General features: G+C 40.4%; 1 long non-coding RNA gene across 1 annotated transcript in view; it reads right to left on the bottom strand.

Annotated features, from left to right (window-relative positions):
- Positions 1 to 21,437, bottom strand: part of LOC140908330 (uncharacterized) — a 44,227-nt gene extending 22,790 nt beyond the window's left edge. Inside the window, exons 1-2 of the long non-coding RNA XR_012157837.1 lie at positions 21,334 to 21,437; positions 20,602 to 20,665 (exon numbers count right to left, since the gene is read on the bottom strand). This is a non-coding gene — a long non-coding RNA (uncharacterized lncRNA). The remainder of the gene's footprint in view (positions 1 to 20,601; positions 20,666 to 21,333) is intronic.
- Positions 21,438 to 22,819: the final 1,382 nt, after the last annotated feature.

Raw genomic sequence — 22,819 nt, 5'->3', positions numbered from 1 at the left:
CATTGCTGCTCATTGCGGGTAATTATAAGTGGATGTTTTTGTGATTAATAGATTTTGAAGTCAGAAGGGATCATTATATTTATCTAGTCTGAGTGCCTACATACAGTACAGACCATAAAATTCCACTTCGTAATTCCTGCATGAATCCCAGTGACTTGTAGCTAAACTAGAGCATACCATTTAGAAAGACATCCACTCTTGATTTAAAGACTTCAAGTCAATAATCTACCATAGACCTTGATAAATTGTTCCAATGGTCAATTACTCACACTGTTAAAAATGTGCACCTTATTTCGAGTTTGAATTTGTCTAGTTTACAGCTGGTAGAACTTGTTTTGCCTCTACCAGGTAGATTAAAGACCCCTTTACTGTCTTCTGTCTATGTACATATTCAAAGACCATGATCACGTCAGCTCTTAATCTTCTGTTCAATAAGATAAATAGATTGAGCTCCATAAATATCTGGCTGTGAGACAGGTTTTCCAATTCTTGACTTATTCCTGTAGCTCTTTTCTGAAGACTTTCCAATTTTTCAACATCCTTTTTGAAATGTTGATGCCAGAATGGAACACAGTATCCAGTAATGATCTCACCAGTGTCATATATGGATGTAATATTACATCCCCACTCCTACTCAGTATTTCCCTGCTTATACATCCAAGGATGACGTTAGCCCTCTGTGACTCCAAGGACCCTGTATTCACACCCTAAACACCATTGTAATAACCTTTGTACAAAACGTGTTCTATGAGGTATTATTTGAAAACTAACAACTCACTGATCATTAATATTCTTGTGTGATATGTGTGGATGGTGTGTGTTAAGAGTTATGGATATATGTTGGAATTATGACTAAAATGTATAAACCAGACATATCAGGGGGAGTTGGTGAACGGGTCTGCCTTAGACAAAGGAATGTGTATTTGATTCTCTGAACAGCCCTGTTTTCAGGCAGACAATGATGGTCCATTTTTTACATGTTAGGTAAACAAAGCTATTATGCTAACAAGTGGGGGAAGAAAAAGAGTATGGAGCGTCTTTCACCACCAAACTCTACATCACCTTTCTCACAGCTTGAATGAACTTTACTTTGATGGGTGACCAGCGGAAGAATCCATTGCAAATGTTCACTGGTCTATAAAGACAGGGAGACTGACCCTCAAGTGATAAGCAATCAAATTAACTGCTTGTATACAATATTACTGTATTATAAAAGAATATAGAGTAAGATATTTTCTGGAAGCGAATGACACACTGGGGGGTCAATACCATTGTGAAATGTATGTATTAAAGTATATGAGGAAATATGGGTACTTAATGATTTTATGCTTTAAAGTCTATGGCCAAACAGAGAGAAACAGTTTCCCTTCCAAACAAGAGAGAAGGCAGCTATTTACTTGTCTCCTATGTTAATTAATTGTGGAGGATTCAAAACAACGGACGCACCATTTACATACAGGGGGATGGGAAGCCCACAGGAATGGGAAACAACATGAGGTCATCCTACCTCTGGAAGATATAAGCAAAGACAGAAGTGATCTTTGGCATCCATCACTAGACAGACACAAGGGAAAGCTGAGAAAGATGGGTCCTTCAACCAAGTGGGGGTGCGGGAGAAGGACAAAAGTCTCTGGAACCTAAATATAGGTGAGAAATCTGATTAGGTAGAGATCTTTCACCCAGGAAGGGAAGGGAAGCCAGCCCTTGTGCTTCTGTGGAAAATCCTGACTGAGAGAAAGTCAGCCAGGGCAGGAAAAAAAGGAACACTGTCAGAGAAACCATCTTGAACAAAGCCTGAATCTTGCTCAATGAAGTTTTAGACTTTAGAGACAGGTTTTCACTTTTATTTGCTTGTCACCTTTTCTAACTTTACTCCTTTTACTTGGCATCTCTTAACCTATGTCCTATGGTTAATAAATTTGTTTTGTTTTTTACTATCAACCAACTGAGAGCTGTGTTTAAATGGAAGGATGTACTTATCCAGGTTAAGTTAATAAGATGTGATGTGCTTTTGTGTCTTTAGAGGAACAAACGCAACTTATTATTTCTCTGAACTGTCCAGGGAAGGGCTGGACATTGTAAAGTACACAGTTTTGGGGAAATTTGGGACTAGGAGTATGGTGGGGTCACCTTTCTGATTGCAACCGAGGCTGGTGGAAGCCAGAGTGGGGCTGTAGACAGGCTGCTGGAGTGAGAGTTGCTGAACCAGGGCTGGCTGCATACACACAGACATTCAGGATGTGACATGCATGCTTGTAGACTGGTAAGGAGCATTCCAGGCTGGGAGTTACAGTAGCAAAGCATTTTGAGGCACCCAGGAATTTAAGGCAAGTGGTGATACAACCCTTGACCGTCTGGTCTGGTCTGGACTGCACCCAGAACTCCGTAACACCTCTTAGGTATGTCATCACATGGGAGTTCATATTTAGTTGGCTATCCATCCTGATCTGTAAGTCCTTTTCAGAATCAATGCCTTCCAAGATACAGTCCACTAATCTGTCAATCTAATTTACATTCTTTATTCCTAGAAGAATGACCTTTCATTTGGTTGTATTAAAACTCATTACTCTTATCTTAGTAAGTGCATAGGTGACCTTCCTCACCATTATTTACCACTCTACCCATCATTGTGTCAAATCTATAAGCAAGGACTTTATATTTTCCTCTGGATCACAATGGGTCCAGAAGTCACAACAGAAGGAAACATTATAAATTATGGAATAAATAAAATTTCAATATTTGTGCATCTGCTTTTTAATTTTTAAAAAAGGCTTTCAATTTTTTTAAAGCAAACTACCCAAATGCCAGGACACAAATTTATTTTTGGATAAAATAAGCACAGGACTCAGGCTGCCTCTCCCACGTCTCCTCGGCCTTTTGGGATTTGTAATATCAGAGATGTGTAGTGATTGCTGAGGAAATTGCTCTAAGTGATATTGGAGAAATTCCCCTTCATTTGAGTAATAAAGGTTGCATATGTTTTATGAGAATAGCACCCCTGCTGTACAGAGAGCTACTGTTATCCATCACTTTAAATCAAGAAATCATTTGACACGTTTATTTCCTGAACAGGAAGTGTTCTGTCAGATCAGTTGGAAGCCCTGAAATTTGTACATGAGAAGATGAAAGTAGAAAGAACACACATTGCTGTTTTACTGGGCCAGTTCCATTTTCATAGGGCAGGCCACTCTACCAATGGGATGTTGAAGTGGTATCTCTTTCTTGCCTTTCAAACTATTTTTGAGTGGGTTGTACAGATAAGAAATATATTAAAATGGAGTGAGGGACTTTAGTGTTTCAAAGGACTCTAGATCTACTAAATTATGTTATAAAAGTAGATCCAACGTATAGTTTTCAAATTTTACATAGTTTCAAAATATTTTTTGCTGATAAAAACATCTTTAAAGGGAGAGAAGAGCTTCCATACTATTTTAATCAGGTCATTATACATTATAAAAAAAAGTGTATACGAATCATATGTGAATTATACATGGATAGATGGGCAAAAAACAATCCAAAAGTTTAAGAAGAGTCTTAAGCAGAGACCTATTTAGAATGGTCAATTGCACTTTATTTCACAATAAACATTATGTCTAGATTGCATCTATTTAATGGGCCTCAACCCATATTACTAATTGTGTGTGGAGTAAGGCTAACAAAATATTCCAAGGTTAGGCAGCTTTGGCGTCAATATTAGTAATATAAAATCTACACTGGAGATGTTTAAGCTTTGAATGCCAGCTGCATTTTTATTGGCCGTCTGCAACTTCAAAGGCTTTCCTGCTCTAAGGCTAGACAGGTACCATAGGCTGCCCTGGAATCTGCTTTTGCTGACTTATTGATTCTTAATGTGGCTTTTATTTATAAGCCTGTGGATTTGTTTTCGGTGTAAAATTGGCTTGTATTTTCTTCACTTCAATTGAATGTTTATGACTTACATATTTATTACCAATATTAATAATTTGAGTTTTTGCTGTCTTTGTCTATATTAATTGTTTCAGCTATAAGTGAGATCCATCTGTTTAAATAACAGACTCTTGAAATTGTGTTTTGTTTTAAGAAAAGGAGTACTTGTGGCACCTTAGAGACTAACCAATTTATTTGAGCATGAGCTTTCGTGAGCTACAGCTCACTTCATCGGATGTAGCTCACGAAAGCTCATGCTCAAATAAATTGGTTAGTCTCTAAGGTGCCACAAGTACTCCTTTTCTTTTTGCGAATACAGACTAACACGGCTGTTACTCTGAAACCTGTTTTGTTTTAGTTTCCAATATAAAGCTGATCTGGTTACAAGCAGACTGCATAAAAAGCTTTGCCTAAACTGGATCACAGAAGTATCCCCCTCCCCCAATATTTGAACATTATTCTGAGGTTTCAAGCATTTGAGCCCAGACTTGGCATACACTTAAGTATGTACATAATTTTACACACGTGAGTAGCCCTACTGACATCAATGGAACTGCTCATATGAATGAAGTTATACATATGCCTAAGCGTTTGCAGATTGGTTCCATGGTTTACAAATCTCCATCAAATTCTGAAATTACAGATGAAAGAAAGCCTGATGAGCTTTACCTTTAGTACCTCTGCTTTCTGCCATAGGATGTATATGGTTCCTCATGCCAAGTCACACACCAGTATATGGTCCTTCACACCAGTATGAAGCATTAGACTGAGGCTACTACAATTTTAACCACTTTGTTACTATGGATCATACCTAGTGGAGAGGACAACTCTCCTCATAATAAGGCCAGATGTGTCCTGGCCTTCCATGCATTTGAGTGGACATTCCATAAAAAGAAACTGCTAGAATCTGTGCGTTTTTAAGTAGCAGTAGTGGGGTCTAGGTGCAGCATTCACCTCAGTCCCTGCCAATCAGGAGATCTGATATCCTTTATTCCAAACAGTTGTAGAGTTAACTCTGAAATTATCCGCTGCATTTATGAAATGTCATGCATAGTGCTTGGCCAAAGAGCTGTAAAATAATGAAACATAGCAACATTTCAACTTATTCTGGCTAAGTTCTGATCTCAGTTACATCAGGATAAATCCGGAATAACTCCACTGAACTCTGAGTAAGTGCTCTTGTAACTGAAATCAGAATCTGTCTCCTAAATTCTGCTGATGGTGGACCTGGGGAGAGGGGCAGGGAAGGGGAGAAAAAATGTCTATCAGTTGATCACTAAAGAGGGTGAACCCACTTCATTTTTAAATGGCCACTATAAAGAAACAGCATGCAGTGATCCAGACAAAACTAAGTCCCTGGCCATTACCATCAAGTAGCCTCCAGCTCCTGATTACGACAACCTTGGTATTAACCTGACTGGATGGGACACTGAGCAGGTGGCTGTCAAATACATGAGGAGTCATAAACGGTGCTGGAAGATATTGGAAAGATGTGGACACTTGTATAGCAGCTGCTGCTGCTGTGTTTCAGGCCCTTCAGTGGTCTCTGTAGGGACATCATGACACCAAGCTTGCCCTGAAGCTGTGAATCTGCAGAACCACACTTACACCAGCTGTGTTATAGGCACGTGAAACAGGGGCTGAGGAATGCTGGAGAACACTGGATTGACATTTTTGATTCTCATCATCTTTGTCAGCTGATTCATGTCACATGGCAGGACAAGTTCAGAAATGAGACTGTTCAAAGCCAAACCCAGCAATCGCCTCCATCATCACTGGTTCAGTTTCATCAGCTTTGTTGGTATGGGTATATTATAAGGGAAGACAGCAAATTCAGAAACGTGTGTATCAAGGAATGCTGCCACACAGCCAGCGATCACATGGTCACCAAAAGCTTTGGTGGAGTGGTAAGATTGCCAGCGATGGACATCAAAGGAAGATACAACCAGATCACATTAAGGACAGATCAATCCGAGTGGCACTTGATCTTCAAGGTGGCCACCTCCCTTTGGGATTTGCCATGATGATGACTGTCATGATAAAAATCACCTATACTTATAAAATGTCCTCAGAAGGACATTTGTTGCCAACATTTTATTGTTAAATTGACTTCAATGGGGGCTCAGAATGGGCAAAGAACAATACAGGATCGGGGCTTATGGCCCCAATGGTGCACAGCTCTTGTGGCACTGGGGCCTCAGCATGTAAGCTCTTTGTGGCAGAGACCAACTTTTCCTCTGGGTTTCTTTTGGTTCAGCATCTAACATCAATGGGGCCCCGGATCTGGGGTGGGGCCTCTAGATCCTCTTCTAATGCAACTAATAATAACAAGAGCATGGAAAGTAGGAAATAAATTAAAAATCTAGTTTCCTTGGTTTTGCCTCACTTACTGAAAACTAGTTATCTTCTGTTTATAGTTAGCTTCATTTTCTCATTCCTAAGCCTACAGTCCTGATCCAAAGCCCACTGCAGTCAATGAGAGGCTTTCCAGTGACTTCCTTGTTATATTTGGGTTTCCAGCACTATGAGAGAGTTTTAAATTTTACAAAAAGAAAAGGAGTAACAAATTTATTTGAGCATAAGCTTTCGTGAGCTACAGCTCACTTCATCGGAAGTGAGCTGTAGCTCACGAAAGCTTATGCTCAAATTGGTTAGTCTCTAAGGTGCCACAAGTCCTCCTTTTCTTTTTGCGAATACAGACTAACACGGCTGTTACTCTGCAACCTTAAATTTTACAGAAACTATTGTTATTAAAATAAAAAACAAAGACACTGTGGCCCATTGAGCTCATTGTCTTAAGTATGTTTCAGTAGGAATACTTATGAATAAAATTACACATGTGCATAAGTATTTCCAGAATCAGGGCCCAGTTTATGAAAACATTTCTGTTTGTTAAATATTGTGTATTTTTAAAAAGCACATTTTTTGTTTAAACAGCAGGATCGTCTTTCTCCAATTCAGAGTATGAGCACTAATAAAGATACCCTCCCTAGACCATTTGGTATATTCAGTTAGAAATGAACATAGCCCTTAACAAACTAAGGGGGAGTTAACTTTTAGCTAATCCAACAGTTTGATTGCAGAAGTACAGAATACTTACCTGCTTATCAGAATATTTGCTATTCTTAGGTACCTACTTTTAAGATTTTGGAATTAAAATGTGTAGCGAAAGTTTACATGAATAGAGAGAACATCTCCACTTTTCACATAGGTAAATTTTTCTCGTCATAATTATATTTCAGTGCTGTAGCTGGATTATAAAAGGCTGAACATCCTTTCAACCCCAAACCATTTTTAACATTCATTTTAAGCCATGTAAGGAAATTCACAAGCCTTCGGATAAAATCAGTCACAAATCAGTAAGTCAGCATGGCAGAGAGATTTCAGGGCAGTCTACCTGTCTAGGCATTAGAGCAGGAAAAGTCTTTGAAGTTCACAGACTGCCAATAAAAATGCAGCTGGCATTCAAAGTTTAAATGGCTCCAGCATTTAGTTTTTACATTGCTAATGCTTAAGCCAAATTGACAAATCTTCAAATGTTCTCTTGCATACTGTGCCACTTCCACAGTAAAAGTGCACTGCTTGTACGATTGACTCCCATCATCTTCCTTTCATTGTGACTAAAAACTCATTGTGAGGGCACTCAGATAATTCAGGGCTCCTGACAAATGTGAGAGCCTTGCGCAGTGGCTATGATGACAAGATCTTCCAGCAGTTCATGATTCCTGTCTGCCAGATACACAATCAGCTGAAGAATTCCAGAAGCTCTGCCTATCCTCAAGCTAGAGGATTAGCTCATCAAGGATGACATGGAGCACATGCTGACATCTCAGAAGTGGCAACCACTTGAAAAATGTTTTTGGAAGATAAACATATTGGTTATATAAAGTCCTTTCCCCGCCCTGGCTGCTACCAGACTGCTTTATTTCCTCAGCAGTGCTGCGTGGTCCAGAGCAGGGGTTTTCAACCTTTTTCTTTCTGAGGCCCCCCCACATGCTATAAAAACTCCACGGCCCACCTGTGCCACAAGAACTGGTTTTCTGCACGTAAAAGCCAGGGCCGGCATTAAAGGCAGCAAGCCGGGCAATTGCCTTGGGCCCCATGCCACAGCTACATTGCTCAGGCTTTGCATGCAGTCCCGGGGGTTTCAGTGCCATGCGGTGGGGCTTGGGCTTTCTGCCCTGGGCCCCAGCAAGTCTAATGCTGGCCCTGCTTGGCAGCTCCCCTGAAACCTGGTTGTGGCCCCGATTGAGAACCACTGGTCCAGGGAATATGGCAGAGGGCTGGGCATCAGGAAGGAGATGGGTTCTATTCCCAGCTCTGGCCTGCTGTATTGCCTTAGAGAAGCCACTTCACCTTTTGGTGCTTCTGTGTCTTTCTTGTATATTTAGATTGCAAGCTCTTTGGGAGCAGGGAACTCTCTCTTGCCATGAGTTTGTATGGCACCTAGTACAATGAGGCTCTGCTCTTGGTTAGACACTAGTGTAATACAAATAATAGTAATGGCTGAATTATTCATGAATGGTGAAGCACAAGAACCAATAAAATCTTTGTGCCACAGGACACCATCAGGTGCTTTTCATGTGCCATATTTTGACAGAAAATCTGTACAGTAAAACCTGTATGAGAAACTTCCCTCATTCTGAGCAATCGCGTGTGTTGAGAGAGCACCAAAGTATCCCTAAATCTACCAGCCCTAATATATCTTGGGTCAAGGTGCTGAATATGGCCTAGGCTAGGCTTCGTGGGAAATAAAGTGAAACGTTTTATGGCTGGTGGCTTAAAAAAATAATTGCAATTGTTAGTAGCTGCTCAGAGGTTTTGAATGTTAGAAGTAGCCTGGGTGGAGATGGAATACTGAGCAGAGTGCAGGTGAGGTGGTGGTCAAAAGTACATGAGGCTTTGCAGTTTTTCAGATGGGGACCCCTGTGTGTGCATGCAAGTATTGTAGATGGTAACACACTACCAAAATGGTCTGTGAAAAATGTTACTAATTTCCCACCTCCTTTTCATTCAAATTTCAGACCCTTTGAATTTTCCCACCCCATTATAGAGCTGGTCAAAACATGTTGTTAAAAAAATCAGTGAAAATGTGTGCTATTTTTTTTCCTGTTTTTTCATCAATATTTTGAACTTCTTGAAATTTTCCAGCTAGCGCTCCTTCTCAGAGAGACAGAAAGTGTATTGGGAGTTGCGTGTGCTCACCACCTCTCAGAATCAGGCCATAATGAAGTCCATTCCAGATAAACACTCCTACATTTATTTTTGGTGGCCATATTTTACCTCCTATGAGGTTTAAATCCCACCTGGTTATGTATATAATTTTGACTAGTACTGAAAAACAATTTTAAAAAGGCAAGCACTGCTATTTACAAAATAAATGCTTTCCTGTGCTGCCAAAACCTTGCTGTTCAGCATAAATGCCTCAAGCATTCATTGGATTAGGAGTGTAGAAAAGCAAACGTGTTCAAATCTTAAACACATCATAATTTTAAGCATCCACAAGTGTTTAAGAAGTGTTACTGGGAATGAGCGCATACATCCATTCACTAGTTAAATATCTTAACCTGTTTCTTTTCTAAACATATGGGCAGGGGAACAGAACACATTTAAAATGTTAAAGACATTGACATGTTTACAATGTGTTGCAAGAAAGTGTTTAACTTCTTGTGCTCCAAAGCTAAACACTTTGGAATTAGAGGGTTTATTAATTCTGTATTTATTCAGTCTGACTTACTGATGCTTATTGGTCAAAGTTTGAATGGATTCTGAAAAGGCCGGAAGGCACACAAATAAGGAGATAGTTTTGGTTTTGGAACTGTAGGAGTGAAGTTTGTTAGTGGCTTGTAGTGAAATATGTGTTTCCATGAGCAAAGAATTTAAGAAAGATTGGTCTTAAATTTATGAACTGTGCTACCTCTAATTCATGTAAGATTTAACGACGATCATTAGTTCAAATGAGAGTTCAAATTAGAATTCATTGAAAAGGTAGATTTAAGGCACGTGAAATAAATCTTTACAAATAAATCAACTTCTGCATGAAACATGCTAACTAGAGGGCCTCTCGAATCACAAATAGTAAGTATAAGAAATCTGACATAGATGGAGTAGTTCTGTCAATATAACGGACAAGGAGAGAATATACCCACCATTTATTGCCTTAGGTGGGATTTTCAGAAGAGCTCAATGTTGGCATAACTGCTTCATGGGAGCAAAGTTAGTCTAGTGCTGAGCACTCTGGAAAGTATCATCTTATGCAGACAGTTTTACCAGCATTTTGTTTTTACAGGCTAGAGAATGGAGTCTGTGCTGTCTCATCTTTGTTCCTTTGAGAACTAATCATGGGTCAGGTGCCCAAAATTACTTAACATTGATCCCAAACCCCTTTACACTTGACATTTCATACAACCTATTCTCCGATTATCATGAAGCTAAATTTGCGCTTCCGTGACGCTTACTATGGGTCCAGTGCAACTCCATTTAAGTTAGTGGGAAAAAATGAGAGATGAATCCAAGCCCTAACCTGCTATTTGGAAGGTAGCTTATATTGCTGATGCAGGGGAGCTCTCTCATGAATGTTCACACCCAGGGATCTGAGTAACACCACCACTGCAGCAGATCAGAGGGAAACCTACAAAATTGCTAATGTCTGCTCCTAATAGCTTGCTGCTTGATGGCTGCCACCATGCCAGCTAGTTGTATTGTTATATTTTTGTGTCTGGAAGCTCTGTGCACTGAAGGCAGATTATTATTGATTGCAATTTTGCTGTGCTCCACACAACTGGCTGTTGTATTTTTCAGATTTGATGTTTAGCTGCAATAGTCACTAGTTAATGGGAAGTGGATGAGGTTTACATTTTGTTCAGCTGGGTTTGTTCTTTATGGTTTAATTTATCTAATCAGTCCAATGTTTTCTACACAGAGTACTTGCCTGCAGGCAGTCAGCACATTTGTGTTGCATCCTTTGGTATCACCAGGGACTGCCATGGGTTTCTGAGGTGCTTACTGCAATAGAATCTGAGTTTCTTGGCAGCTAAGGGTGTATATGAAATACTGTCTAGGATTCTGGCAATGTTTTCCCTTCATACTCTGTTCAGGTATTTTGTTGGCACATAAGTGACAGCAGGTGCAAATCAATGTAAAGAACCATGTGGCAAATTTCTCGTTCAGTGGCAGGTTTTCAGGAACAAAAGGTGTCTTTGGCTGGCCTAATTAAGATGCTAAACTCATCCATCATGGCCTTGTATCTTTTATGGAAAGGGCCTACGAAATCTGAGTGGGAATCTCAACTTCCAAACAGGTGGGTATGAATATGGAAAGCCAAGAGGCTGATAAATGCATCAATTATGATTAATAATGGCATTGTTCGGAGCTGGGAATAACAAACTAGTTGTCTATCAGCAGCATTAACACCTATGTATGGAGAGTTAATATAGACATGATTGTCTTCAAAATTCATCTGGCTAGTGACATTAAAACACTGCCAGAAGCAGAAGTCTTAATGATGATGAACTTTTTTGTCGTTCCAGATTTTCATGTTTTTCTAAAACTGTGTGAGATATTTTTGCAAGTCAAAGGTGGATTATGTGAGCAGACAGGGGCGTGAACAGGAACACTCTGAAGTGAATTATCCATAGGATGGTGCAGAATCTGCCATGAAATTTCATAGACTCACAAGACCAAATGGGTAGAGTCACAGGGTTGGAGGGGATAAACAGTAGAGCACCTGGATAGTACAGATCAGACTACATAAGGAAAAAGAGAGTGGAGAGGCACTCCCTGAAGCTTTAACATTTGCAAACAACAACAACAAAAGCACAAACCGCTACTATACCATAACCAAGTTACAACAGAAATGCGGGGCTGACAAGAACAGTTATATAATATACTGAACTGGCTGACATTTTTGAATGAAAATATATTTGCCCAAAATTGGAAATGTTCTCTAAAATTTTTCTCCTTTTTCTCCCCAGCAAGACTAGAAATAAAAACAGTTTAGTCATTTTTTTATTTTTAGATTTTTAGTATATCTTTCCCCGTTTCTTCCCCCACTGGCAAAAAGAAAAAATAATGAAGAGAAAGTGGGGAAAAGGCAAAAAAAGGGGGAAATATTTTTTAAAAATTGAGAAAAAGGGAAGGGAAAAAAGGAAAAAATTAAAAAATGAATATTTTTGATGTTTTCTTGACTTTTCAAATAACATAAAAAACCCATTCCTTTCCCAAACCTGAGGAATGGAAGTGATTCTAAGATCTTCTGTTGATTTTATTTTATTTCCATTTGTCAAACGGCTGTAATAATATATTGATCAGTATGCTCTGGGAAAGATCTTACTTGTACAATTGGCCACTGGCATTATTTAGGCATTTGGGAAGCCAAAAAGGTCTGGTATTATTAAAGGTCTAGTATTAAAGTTTCTGGGTGCAATCCTGGCTCCATTGACATCAATGGCATAACTCCCATTGATTAAAAATAGGGTCAGGATTTCATCCTCGATGTTTTATGTTGCTGGTGTGCAGTGTTTAACTCTCCCAAACTTGTGTTCTTTAGTTAATTGCCAGTCTATTTTTCATCTGCAGCTACAACTCAAATGGATATATTATGTTTTTAAAAAGCCAAACAAAACCTCCACACCTTGAGATTCCTTCTTTAAATCTTTCCACTTTTGAGTGGTTCTATAGTGCACTATGCAGGATACAGTGTGTCTTTCTGCTGTTACTAGTTTGGATCCACAACAACCAAAGTATGGCTAATCCGGCCCCCCCTCCCCTGGAAATCAAAGGAACATGTAAGTATAGTTTCATAGAATATAAGGCCAGTTGGGAACATTTGTCTGATCTGCTAAAAATCTCAGGGCCTAATAACATCAGCCATGCTATCAGAGGCTCGTTCACCTGCACATCCACCATCATGTGCCAGCAATGCCCCTCTGCCATGTACATTGGTCAAACTGGACAGTCTCTACATAAAAGAATAAATGGACACAAAGCAGATGTCAAGAATTATAACATTCATAAACCAGTCGGAGAACACTTCAATCTCTCTGGTCACGCGATTACAGACATGAAAGTTGCTATATTACAACAAAAAAACTTCAAAACCAGACTCCAGCGAGAGACTGTTGAATTGGAATTCATTTCCAAATTGGATACAATTAACTTAGGCTTGAATAGAGACTGGGAGAGGCTAAGTCATTATGCAAGGTAGCCTATTTACCTTGCATAATGACTTAGCCATTAACCTATTAACCTATGCAAGGCTCCTGCCTCATACTGAGAATGAGGGGTGATCAGCAGGTTATCTCAAGTGCTTATATACGAATGCACAAAGCCTTGGAAACAAGCAGGGAGAACTGGAGGTCCTGGTGATGTCAAGGAATTATGACTTGATTGGAATAACAGAGACTTGGTGGGATAACTCACATGACTGGAGTACTGTCGTGGATGGTTATAAACTGTTCAGGAAGGACAGGCAGGGCAGAAAAGGTGGGGGAGTAGCACTGTATGTAAGGGAGCAGTATGATTGCTCAGAGCTCCAGTACGAAACTGCAGAAAAACCTGAGTGTCTCTGGATTAAGTTTAGAAGTGTGAGCAACAGGAGTGATGTAGTGGTGGGAGTCTGCTATAGACCACTGGACCAGGGGGATGAGGTGGATGAGGCTTTCTTCCGGCAGTTCACAGAAGCTACTAGATCGCACGCCCTGGTTCTCATGGGTGACTTTAATTTTCCTGATATCTGCTGGGAGAGCAATACAACGGTGCATAGACAATCCAGGAAGTTTTTGGAAAGCGTAGGGGACAATTTCCTGGTGCAAGTGCTAGAGGAGCCAACTAGTGGGGGAGCTTTTCTTGACCTGCTGCTCACAAACCGGGAAGAATTAGTGGGGGAAGCAAAAGTGGATGGGAATCTGGGAGGCAGTGACCATGAGTTGATTGAGTTCAGGATCCTGACACAGGGAAGAAAGGTAAGCAGCAGGATACGGACCCTGGACTTCAGGAAAGCAGACTTCGACTCCCTCAGGGAACGGATGGCCAGGATCCCCTGGGGGACTAACATGAAGGGGAAAGGAGTCCAGGAGAGCTGGCTGTATTTCAAGGAATCCCTGTTGAGGTTACAGGGACAAACCATCCCGATGTGTCGAAAGAATAATAAATATGGCAGGCGACCAGCTTGTCTTAACGGTGAAATCCTAGCGGATCTTAAGCATAAAAAAGAAGCTTACAAGAAGTGGAAGGTTGGACATATGACCAGGGAAGAGTATAAAAATATTGCTCAGGCATGTAGGAATGAAATCAGGAGGGCCAAATCGCACCTGGAGCTGCAGCTAGCAAGAGATGTCAAGAGTAACAAGAAGGGTTTCTTCAGGTATGTTGGCAACAAGAAGAAAGCCAAGGAAAGTGTGGGCCCCTTAATGAATGAGGGAGGCAACCTAGTGACAGAGAATGTGGAAAAAGCTAATGTACTCAATGCTTTTTTTGCCTCTGTCTTCATGAACAAGGTCAGCTCCCAGACTGCTGCACTGGGCATCACAACATGGGGAATAGATGGCCAGCCCTCTGTGGAGAAAGAGGTGGTTAGGGACTATTTAGAAAAGCTGGACGTGCACAAGTCCATGGGGCTGGACGAGTTGCATCCGAGAGTGCTAAAGGAATTGGCGGCTGTGATTGCAGAGCCATTGGCCATTATCTTTGAAAACTCGTGGCGAACGGGGGAAGTCCTGGATGACTGGAAAAAGGCTAATGTAGTGCCAATCTTTAAAAAAGGGAAGAAGGAGGATCCTGGGAACTACAGGCCAGTCAGCCTCACCTCAGTCCCCGGAAAAATCATGGAGCAGGTCCTCAAAGAATCAATTCTGAAGCACTTACATGAGAGGAAAGTGATCAGGAACAGTGAGCATGGATTCACCAAGGGAAGGTCATGCCTGACTAATCTAATCGCCTTCTATGATGAGATTACTAGTTCTGTGGATGAAGGGAAAGCAGTGGATGTATTGTTTCTTGACTTTAGCAAAGTTTTTGACATGGTCTCCCACAGTATTCTTGTCAGCAAGTTAAAGAAGTATGGGCTGGATGAATGCACTATAAGGTGGGTAGAAAGTTGGCTAGATTGTCGGGCTCAACGGGTAGTGATCAATGGCTCCATGTCTAGTTGGCAGCCGGTGTCAAGTGGAGTGCCCAGGGGTCGGTCCTGGGGCTGGTTTTGTTCAATATCTTCATAAATGATCTGGAGGATGGTGTGGATTGCACTCTCAGCAAATTTGCGGATATACTAAACTGGGAGGAGTGGTAGATATGCTGGAGGGCAGGGATAGGATACAGAGGGACCTAGACAAATTGGAGGATTGGGCCAAAAGAAATCTGATGAGGTTCAATAAGGATAAGTGCAGGGTCCTGCACTTAGGACGGAAGAACCCAATGCACAGCTACAGACTAGGGACTGAATGGCTAGGCAGCAGTTCTGCGGAAAAGGACCTAGGGGTGACAGTGGATGAGAAGCTGGATATGAGTCAGCAGTGTGCCCTTGTTGCCAAGAAGGCCAATAGCATTTTGGGATGTATAAGTAGGGGCATAGCGAGCAGATCGAGGGACGTGATCGTCCCCCTCTATTCGACATTGGTGAGGCCTCGTCTGGAGTACTGTGTCCAGTTTTGGGCCCCACACTACAAGAAGGATGTGGATAAATTGGAGAGAGTCCAGCGAAGGGCAACAAAAATGATTAGGGGTCTGGAACACATGACTTATGAGGAGAGACTGAGGGAACTGGGATTGTTTAGTCTGCAGAAGAGAAGAATGAGGGGAGGATTTGATAGCTGCTTTCAACTACCTGAAAGCAGGTTGCAAAGAGGATGGATCTAGATTGTTCTCAGTGGTAGCAGATGACAGAACAAGGAGTAATGGTCTCAAGTTGCAGTGGGGGAGGTTTAGGTTGGATATTAGGAAAAACTTTTTCACTAGGAGGGTGGTGAAACACTGGAATGCATTACCTAGGGAGGTGGTAGAATCTCCTTCCTTAGAAGTTTTTAAGGTCAGGCTTGACAAAGCCCTGGCTGGGATGATTTAATTGGGGATTGGTCCTGCTTTGAGCAGGGGGTTGGACTAGATGACCTCCTGAGGTCCCTTCCAACCCTGATATTCTATGATTCTATTTCCCCTTGTTTTTTCCTATTCCCCCCCCCCCCCCCCCCCAAGACATTCTTGTTAAACCCTGGATTTGTGCTGGAAATGGCCCACCTTGATTATCATACACATTGTAAGGAGAGTGATCACTTTAGATAAGCTATTACCAGCAGGAGAATGGGGTGGGGGGAGAGAAAACCTTTTGTAGTGGTAAACACCCATTTTTTCATGCTTTGTGTGTATAAAAAGATTTTCTGTACTTTCCACAGTATGCATCCGATGAAGTGAGCTGTAGCTCATGAAAGCTTATGCTCAAATAAATTGGTTAGTCTCTAAGGTGCCACAAGTACTCCTTTTCCTTTTGCGAATACAGACTAACACGGCTGTTACTCTGAAACCTGATCTTAAAAGAAGAATTTTAATTAAAGAAAAAGTAAAAGAATCACCTCTGTAAAATCAGGATGGTAAATACCTTACAGGGTAATCCGATTCAAAACATAGAGAATCGCTCTAGGCAAAACCTTAAGTTACAAAAAGACACAAAAACAGGAATATACATTCCATTCAGCACAGCTTATTTACCAGCCATTTAAACAAAACAGAATCTAACGCATATCTAACTAGATTGCTTACTAACAAGTTCTAATACTCCATTCCTGTTCTGTTTCCGGCAAAAGCATTACACAGACAGACAGACCCTTTGTCCCCCACCCCCCGCCTCCAGCTTTGAAAGTAACTTGTCTCCTTATTGGTCATTTTGGTCAGGTGCCAGCAAGGTTATCTTAGCTTCTTAACCCTTTACAGGTGAAAGGGTTTTGCCTCTGGCCAGGAGGGATTTTATAGCTTTGTATACAGAAAGGTAGTTACCCTTCCCTTTATATTTATGACAAGCTCTAAATACTTTTCAGAGTCATTGCATTCCTTCAGTCTATAGGCATGGGCTTCATTCCTTGCTACTTTAGATGTATAACTTTGCATTTGGCTGTATTAAAACACATTTGGTATGAATGGTCCCAGACTGAAGTGGTCAGATTGCTTTCCCTAATCTTTGTCATCTACAGTTTTATCAGTGATTTCATATTTACTTCCAGATTATTGATGAAAATGTTGTGTTGGACCTAGACCAATCCCTGTAGAACCTTTCTAGAAACACATTGGACAATACTCATGGGATATTTGTAGGGGTGATATATTAGAGCACCAGCCTAGGACTTTGGAGACCCCGCTTTGCCACAGACTTGCTGTCTGACCTTGGGCAAGTCACTTAGTCTCTCTGTGTCTACATTTTCCATCTGTAAATGGGAATAACAGCAGTTTCCTACCTCACAGGCAAGTTGAGAAAATAAATACATTGAAGATTGTGAGGTATGCAGCTACTACGGTGATGTGGGGCCATATAAATACATAAGGTAGATGGAGAACCATGATGTCCGAGCTCATGGCTAGTTCTGGCTTACTGACAATTGTCAATGTATAAAAGTGGCTTCTTCACATTGGACAGCATTTTAATTACCTCACAGGATTTCACTGTTGAGAGAATTTCCCCAAGAAGAAATGTCAGGCTTTTTTTCATTCAGTTACCAGATCACTTTGTCCTCAGGGGACATTCCCTGGGTGGTCCTATGTTTGCTGTCATTGCTGTTGCCTGGTCTCTGATAGCTCATAGCACAGGCTGGTTCTAATGTGTGTCTTACTGTTGTGCTGTGCCCAGGTTGTCTCTTGTGCTATGTGTGTGGGGTGTATAAGAGTTTTGTTCCTTCCATGTAATTTTGTTTTTCTTGTCCACATCTGCTTTGCCATATTGCTGGTGCCATCTGTGTTAGGCAGACACTGGCATGCACTTTGCTTTGTTTTCTTTCATGATACCAGTACTGTGTTTTCCCCTAGGTCCCTGACCTCCTTATTTGCTCATAGAAGTGATGGAATATGTTTGTTCAGGCAACTGTGCACACTGCCATTGCCAATGTGCTTGGTCTGATTGCCACTGCTGAGGCTACATCTTAGGGACACCTCCCATATCATGGTGTTGGCTGTCCTCAGTGAAGGCAACCACTCCCATGACAATTTACTTTGTTTGTCAGCACTTGCAGATATGCTGATAGTACTGAGGAGAGCTGGCTTTGTGTGTGTTTCAAGGCCACTTTATTGGCTGGCGGACTGTATCTTGGACGAAGGGTGAGGATATCTACCTTCACTTCCATTACTTGCTTAATTACTCTTGCACCTATATACACCATCTGCTTTTCCCCATATCCCTATTTTGGCTTTATACTCCCCATTTATAGCCCTCTCTGGACTAACTGCCTTTCTATTCGATTTACATCACAGCAGGACACTTCATCATTTCATGTTACATGTTTCTACAGTTACAACATTTATGTGTGATTCAAACTCACCCAAGTATTCAAAGCAACTTTTTTACACCAGCACAGGATTGGGCCCTAAGCATAGCAATACAACAGATTCAATAATTCATGGTGGTTCATTCTTTCAGTAATTCTCTAATGTGAATACCACCTCAGTTAATACAGATGAAAAAAATGTATTAAATGTGTTTATTAGGGAGCAAAACCATGCAGTGCATATATAATCTTTTTCTGCTTTCTTACATGTATTTGGCTTTTTAACTGCTCATCTTGCTTTCAGGCACCTTCACGTAACTTGACTGCCTTAATTACCATATTTACAGTAGAAACTTGATGCTGGACCAATTGCACACTCATTTTTCAAATAAATACAAATGTATTTGTAACGGATTTCCCCTGGAGACTCTTGAAAAACTACTGTGAGTAACAATTCTTACTCTTTCATTAAGTTATTACTTTTTTGGTTGCCTGCAAACTTTTTCTCATTCAAAGTTATCATGTTTTAAACAAATTATTCTCTGTCTTCTGCCTCCATGTGCGCACAAAGCATTCTGTGTTCCATTCTTTCTTCTAAATTAAAATGGTTTTAGACCTTTATTTCTGGATAGCACTTTTATTATTTGAAAGCAATGACCCTAAATTTGAACTTCCAGAATGTAGCAGGACACTTAACCCAGGACATCTCTGAAACTGATGATCAGCTGAATGAAATAGTGTCAAATGAAATGAACGAAACATTGTAGGATGAAGTAAAGACACTACTTGCATCACGGGAGTTCATGCCTTCTTGAAACTACAGGAAAAGCTCCATCAGTGCAAGTGGCAGGTTTTCCTGTCCACACTAGTAGTTATACTGGTACAGCTACACTGATGGTTGTAAGTGGGAAAAAAATCCCCAGTCTAGGCAAAGCCTAATTACATTTATGCAAATGTCTGCATATTATAAATCTACTGGGTTTTTGCCCAAGGATGTTGTCAGGTACAGGATAGAAGTCAAAGACGGAGGCGGGGGAGGGAGGGCGTGGTGAAATTAAGGGGGGAACTAGAGAAAGTAAAGGGATGTGTGGAATTTGAGTGGGAATGGGAGAAGGCAGGAGAGGGAGAAGGATAGGGTGAGCTCTATGGAAGAAAATGGAAGTCAACAGAGGCAGGGAGAGAAACCCAAAGATGGGAATAAGGGAAACTTGAGGCATGAAGGCAGCTGAAAGGCAAAAAGTGAGGCAGCGGGAAACTGGGTGGGAGCCAATGGTGGGAGCAGAGGAAATTGCTGGATTTTGAGAGGAGATGGCTGAGTTCAGAGGGGTGGAACTGATGGGGAAGGACGAGGGATATGCAGTGTTGTTGGAACCCTCATAAGGATAGCAAGGATAGAGGTATCTGTATCATCATTTGTCCCCACCAAGTTCAGGGGCAAAATTACAAGGGGGCTAAGTCAGAATCTGCCAGGATAGGGTGCTATTGTCTTGATGAAAGTGTGCGTCTGAGGTATTAAAAAGCAATGAGGAGCAGAGCAGTGTGAATAACCAATTTTTGGTTTGGTGGCTGAATCAAAAAAATTGGGGAAAAAATCATTTTAGGTTGACTGAAAACAAAAACAATTTTTGATTTTGTTTGGCAAACCAAAAAAGTTGATTTTTTTTTTGTTTTGAGTTGAATGAAACATCTCATGGGACCTGAGACTAAACGTTTCATTTTGTTTTAGATTATTTCACTTTTTTTAAAAAAAATTGAAGTTAAATTCAAAAATAAAAGTCATTTCAACTCAAAAAATCAAAACATATCATTTTGACTTTCTGGGTTGTTCCCCCCCCCCCCAACAACTGGACAAAATTGACAAAAAATGTGAATTTTTTTGCTGGGAAAAGAAGTTTCATCCTAAAACTTTTGCCTCTGCCTAGTGAGTGGTCTATGTGACCTTGCAGGCTGCAGATTGAAACAAACTATAATGTCTGTTTAGGGTTATAATACAGCTATCAGTACAGACACTTACCTGTCAAATGGGACTGTTACCAAAATGAAAACTACTTGCATTTGTGAAGACAGCTAGCATGATGCAAGTAATGAAATGCTTGGGACATGTTACAGCTCAGACCAAGCAATGAATGTTGCCTTTTTCTATTTGTAATTGCTCCAAATCATTAAAACTACCAAGGAGCCAATCTTGAGAGGTGCTGAGTACCTATTGCAAATGTGTTCAGCAGCACCATCAACTCACTTTGAGCTTGGAGTGGAGGGTTCTGAGTACCTGGCAGGATCAGGTCCATAACAGCTAACAAAAGCTGAAATCATATTTTAAAAGAAGAATGAAAAGTACACTTAGATCTTAAGAATAAAATGTTCTTGATTATTTGCACAGAGGCTATTCATCCATTTTAAAAAATGCACTCAGATTTTTCTTATCCATAATATTCCTCTATAATATTTTTATCACTTCTCCACATGAACACTAAGTTTACAAAAAAGTAAAATAATTATTATTTATTATTTGTATTATCATAGCACCTAAGAACCCCCATCATTGATAGATTCATCCCTATCACAGAGAGATCATGGATGGAAAGATCACCATTAATTTTATTAATTAATATATTCTATATATGGATTTCAACACAATCAATTAATACAATTCCAGGGGTGGGATGTTTTTTAATGAAGTGAAAATAAAAAATATTTGTCTAGTATGCAAAATCAACATCTGCCAAGCGGAATGCTGAATGCTCAATATCTAGTTGATCTGAGGTTTTTGTTTAATCTTTTACTGTAAATACATTAAGAAAACCAATGCAATTCTATGACAAAAAACAACTCCCCCCACCCCCAATCATTATTTCAGTGATGCAAGTGAAAAAGCAAGGTTCCATTGAATAGAAACTAATAATCTGACCCCAGGCCTCCTTCCAGATCCCTTTTTCTTTTTGAAAAGCCAGGTGCTCTGACCATATTTTACCTTTTCTGCAGCACTCAGTCCCAGCTAGATTAATTGGTGATCCTGGCTCACCCGAGACGATATGTTGAGTATTTCCTTCTCTGCTGACCGTGTCATCTGGTGTGTTTGTGCAGCCCTGCTGTGGCTTGGTCAGATGCTGCATAAATAAACTCTCTTTCCCTGTTCTCATTTCCCCCTCATCTTTGAATGGAACCTCTAACTTTATTAGAACTCTATAATGGAACTGTACATACCACAGTACAGTTTGTTATTGGATTATAAAGATGCCATTTGACAAATGTCCTCCTTTTAAAATAAACATATTTCCTTTACATTTTCCACACTGGTCCCCAAGAAATCCAGTGCACAGCTATTATTCCAAGAAAATTTTCTAATTCATTGACATAATCTCTTAAGGAATTTAAATCAATTGGTAGAGTAAGTACAGAGACAGTAAAGTAGAAGAAACTAACCATATTTTTAAAACAAAAGAAAACCTTGGGACTGGAAAACAGTTGGTGGCTTGTTGCCATTTTTAAAGGGAAGAATATGGGTCAGTGTTCATGCTTCAGGAGAGATTGGATAGATACTGTATGTTAGGAGGAAGTATGCATATAAAGGATTTTCCATAGTTATAAACTCAGCATAGAAAGCAAAGTTATTTAACCCTACAGCAGTGCAACTTCAGCTGCTTGAGGAAACTCTAAACCACCAACGCTGGTCATACAAGTTGACTTGTCATGTTCTTTCTTTTTAAATGATTAAAAAATACCAAAGAAGGAGAGATTGTCAGCTTATTTAGAGTAAAGTCATTATCTTAGCAATTTTTCCCTCCACTTCAGGCTCCTTCCTGTCTCTGAGCAGGTTTAGTAATGTTTTTAAATTTAAGAAACTGATTGTGACCAATGGCTCCTATGCATTGCAAACTGCTCTCTGTGTATTGCCTTAGAAGGAAACCAGTGTATAGAAAGAGTAAATTTAGCACTGTGGGGAGGGCGTTATTTTGGTAGAAATGGGTTTATTCTGGAAAGTTATTGTTTCTTTGGGTGTCAGCTGATTTTTTTAAAAATGTCAAATCTTTTGTTTCTTCGGTGAATATAAAGATGATGAGGGGGCCAGCTTCATGACACTAGAGATGAAGCCCTCTATCTACAGTACAGGTACAGCCTGAACAACAGAGGCAAGATTCGCCACACTGACCCATCATTTGTTTCAGTCCTCTCTGTCTGTATGATTTTCCATGCAGTCTCAGCTGGCTGTTAGTTTGAGATTCTCTCTTGCATTATGGGAGTAAGAGGAAGATCACTAATGTTGCCTAGAAACTACAGTCCTTAGTCTGATAGATCCCATGACAACTGATACCATGGTGTGAGAGATCCCATGGTGATTTACTTACACTGCAGGTTTTTTGGCTATGATTCAAGTTTCTCCAAGCAATTTACTGAAATTACTTGCCTAGGCTGCCCCCAACTCCTTAAACTTGTTTTCTCTTCTCCCTAAGAATCTT

This window comes from Lepidochelys kempii, chromosome 3 (genome assembly GCF_965140265.1).
Source record: "Lepidochelys kempii isolate rLepKem1 chromosome 3, rLepKem1.hap2, whole genome shotgun sequence".
NCBI lineage: Eukaryota > Metazoa > Chordata > Testudines > Cheloniidae > Lepidochelys > Lepidochelys kempii.
This window is presented reverse-complemented; position numbering and strand designations above follow the sequence as displayed.